This window comes from Pediculus humanus, genomic scaffold (genome assembly GCF_000006295.1).
Source record: "Pediculus humanus corporis 1103172107716 genomic scaffold, whole genome shotgun sequence".
In the NCBI taxonomy this organism is placed as follows: domain Eukaryota; kingdom Metazoa; phylum Arthropoda; class Insecta; order Psocodea; family Pediculidae; genus Pediculus; species Pediculus humanus.
Genome location: NW_002987320.1, coordinates 584,704 through 589,221, shown reverse-complemented (window position 1 = coordinate 589,221; position 4,518 = coordinate 584,704).

Genomic DNA, 4,518 nt, shown 5'->3' with positions numbered 1-4,518 from the left:
GTATTTTTTTCTACCGGTTAGGCTAGGATTTTCCAGGTGAATCTTTTTTTTTTTTTAAGAGCTCCGCTATGAATTTGTACCCCCCGAGTAAGAATATAAAAAAAAAAATATGGCGTTATTTCTTACCTTTTTTTTTTTTTTTTAAATCTTCAAGTTATTTTTTAAATAAAAACGAGAAAATTGTTTTTATACTTCTCGGTATTATTTGAAAATTTAAAAATTCTAGTCCCACGTCATTTTTTTTTTAAAATTTCTTCCGGCATTATTTTTCTAAAAATAATAATATTTTTAAATTTTGTCATACGCGTCATAAAGTAATAGAAAAAAAAAAATTTTCAACCGGGAAAACAATAGTTTAAAGACACGATTATAATTTATTTCCACGTTAAATTTAATTCGTTGTTAATAAAAATAACAATGAAATATATATACATATTCGTAAATATTTTCCTTTTTCCTTCCCCTCACTCCCACGTGTTAAATTAATAAAAACCCGAACTGGAGACAAACAAACAAACAAATAATATTTTTATTAATCAACAAACCATTTCGTAGCGCGCAAAAAAAAATTTTTTTTTTTTTTCAAAATATGTAATAAAGACGCCCACTTCCGGTGACGTCATTTTCTATTAATTAAAACGTTATAATCGTTCAACCGTAATCAAGCAACTAACAAACTAACTATATACATAGTTTATTTTTGTAATATGCATCATCGAATCAATCGTAAAAAAAAGGTTTGTTAAATAATAATAATAATAATAATTAACGGACGTAAAGTTTTTTTCTTGTTTGTTTGTTTGTTTTAAGGATTTGTACAACGTTTTCATTGTTGTTTTTCCTCTAGGTAGAATACGTTTTTTTTTTTTTAATTAATTGTTATAGTTTTAATTAAACAACAAGAAAAGGTTAACGCATTCGTGTTTGTACGATAAAAATTAATAATTGTTTGTTTGCAAAAGCTGTACAACCTGTACGAAAAAAATTGTTTTAAGTCATAATTCGTAAACAAACAAATCCGTTAATAACAAATGAAAATAAATCAATCGACGGAGTGTCTTTAAATAAAGTTTTTGTTTCTTTGTTAAATAACAAACACACAAAGAAACTAATTTAACTATTAGTTATCGTTCGTTCAATATGATGATGACAAATCAAGCAGATGAGTAAACAAAACAAACAACAAACATTTTCTCTAATTGATTAATAATAAACATTTTAAATGATTAATCGAACAATTCCATTTTATTATCGACACGACAACTTTTAATAATAAATAAATAATTTTAATTTTTTTTTTTTTTTTTTATCAACATCTAAAACAAAAACGGTCGGTCACTTTACAACCACGTTTTATTTAAAAACTTTTCGTGGCACTAACAACAACAAAAAAAACCTCGCTATAATTCATCACGTCAGAATTTTACTCATCAATTTTAAACAAAAAAGAAAAAAAAAAAAGTCGTTAAATCGATTGACATTCCATAAAAAACTTTTAAGCCACCTGGTCATGACACACACATTTTATCCTATTTTATTTATTTATTTATTTATTTTCCTTCCCGAATTTTCATTTTTTTCATTTTTTTTTTGTATGCAAAAGGTAAAATGTGACGAGGAAAGATAACAAACAAACAAACGAGCAAACAAAAAAAAAAAATTTAATTTTTTCAAGTCGAAAACGACAAATCGCGCATGCTTTGCTTGATAAATAATAAAAATTTATTATTATTATTATTATTTTTTTTTGTACAAAAGGAAACAATTTATACGAAACAAACACCTTACAAACGTTGTCGTTTGTATACTTTTTCCCAAAATCATCATCATCATCATTACTATTAATTTTTTTTCATTATTCTAAATAGTTTATGATCGTCGCGAAAAAAAAAACGTGTAATTATTATTATTATTATTATTTAGATTTTTTATAAACAATAAAACTTAATAATAATAATAATAATAATGGAGTACGTAAAATAAAAGATCAATTAGGAAGGAAAACGAGAGAGAGAGAGAGAGAACGGAATTTGTTTGTTGTCATCTTCGGTCATGGATACGTGATTTTCCTGGAACCGCAGAGACCAAGTTTGCTCACCTTTTCAAGGGCCATTTTGTTAAAATTTGCGTCTCTCTCTCTTCATCATCATCATCGTCATCATTATCATTATTATTTTTTTCTCCTCTTCCCTCCTTTCCCCATCTCTCTTTTCAATATACATATCAACATCTCGATGTAATTGTCTTCGTTGGGAAGTAGAGAGGAGCAGTAATGGGGTCATTTAACAAACAAAACGAAACAAAACGTGAAACCGGATGAAGGAAAAGAGAAACGACCGAATACAAAACAATGTGGCTCAATAACGCTTATCCGTGAGGGATTTTTAAAAACCGGAAATCGAACCAAAACCGAAAATGTTTTTTTTTTTTTTTTAAACTACGAAAAAACCGTGTGTGCAAAAAGCTCGAAAATGCCTGGAAAAGACGGGGATGGGAGTGGGACGGAGCGGGGGAAGAAGTGAGGCGAAAGAGGAGGAGAAGAGGAAGAATGTATCGTTTTGCAAATTTATCCCTCCTACTCTCTTCCTCCCCTCTTTCTATTTCATTTTTTAATACTTTTATTATGTACTCTCTCTCTCTCTCTCTCTCTCTCTCTCTCTCTCTCTCTCCGAATTACTTCGCATGACTGACCTCAGTCAATTCCAAAAGTACGAAAACTTATTCTAAAAAAATGATAATACCCTCCCTCCCCCTCTCGCCCCGGTCTAAAAAAAAACATTACATTTGTTTAATTATTATTATTATTCAAATTTTACTCAAACCTCTCATTCTTTTAGGAAAAAAACACGTCGCGAAATGATTAAACCAAAGACATTTTTTTTTTTTTAAATCTTATTATTACTTCCGGCCACCATTTTGAATTCTTACTCAACCAATAACAAATTTGCATTTACATATATATAAATGTGAATACAGAGAGAGAAGTCAGTGAATGAATCTCTTCACCTACTCCGTTATTCTCTTATCAAAAAAACCACACACACACACCTATTATTATCATTATTTCTCTCTCTCTCTCTCTCTCTCTCTCTCTCTCTCTCTCTTTACCATTATCCTTTTTATTTTGTTACCGAACCTTTTATTTGAAAAACTTGCAAGTTTTTTTTTTTTTTTAAAAGAATATTTTAACCTTTTTTTTCTTTTTTACCAACTTTGAATTTTTTTTTTTTTTTTTGTTCAAAACAACAAACTAGTCACTGTGAATACAAAATTTTTCTTTTCTTTTCTTTTCTTTTCCTTTTATTATTATTATTATTATTATTATTATTATTATTATTATAATATCAAAACCCGAAAATAATATTTTATTTTTTATTCTAAAATGCAATTTAAAAGGAAATGAAATGAGAGTGAGACGGAAAGGGTGGGGAATAGGGGGAAAGGGAAGAGAATGTGTGATAATGAGAAAATGCATTTTGAAACTCTTTCCCTCTCTCTCTTCCTCCCTTTCTCTCTCTCTTTTTCTTTCGGTATAAAATATTTTTTTACGAGTAAAATTTTGAAATTTAAGTTTTTTTTTTTTCACGTCAAATATAAAACTTTTAGCGAGACGAAAAAAAAAAAAAATGAATATAAATTTTTTTTTTCGGAAAATGTTTAGATCAATAAAAATGAATTTGAATCGCTATAAAAACGGAAAACTTTTCCCGCGCATTTACATTAATTACGTAAAATTTGATTTGAAATGGGGAAGAGGGGAGGGAAAGAGAAAGAGAGCGAGAGAGAGAGTAAGAAAAAAAGGAAAACCTTGGAAAACCTTAAATTTTTTTTTTTTGAAAAAATAATAATAATAAAAATGAAGGAGGAGGTGATGGCGGTGGCGGTGGCGGTGCTTGAAGGGGGGGCGGAGCGGAAAACGTTCGAACGTAAAAAACCATTTGGTGAGTTCATAACTTATCGTACATAAACTCATAAAAGAAATCAAAAAGAAATTATGAAAGAAAAATAAAATTATAAAAGTGAGAAAAGTCTTATTTCTCTCTCTCTCTCTATCACTCACTCTCTCTCACACCCTTCCTTTTCCCTCCGTCTCACAAGAGAAAATAATGATGAAATAAGAGAGACAGAAAGAGACAGAGACAGAGAGGAAAATGGGGGAGGAAGGGGGAAAAAAAAATAAAGTTATGAAAGATAAAGTGAGAGAGAGAGAGAGAAAAGGTTCCAAAAGTTACTCCCATGACATTTTTTTTTCTTTCTTTTCTCCCCGGAGATCTGCCTTTAAACTTCTTCAACTCAAACTTTACTTTAACTAAGCTTATATTACGTTAAAAACTTTTTTTTTTTTTTTTCTATAACAGACCGAAATATTTTTTTTTCTTTCTTTTTTCTTTTCTTTCTTTTTTTACTTTTATTTTATTATTTATTTTCCTTTTTTTCCCGTCTAATAACCTCAAATTATCATTATTATTTAAGGTACGTTTCATCATGTTTAAAAAAAAAAAAATAAAATAAATTAAA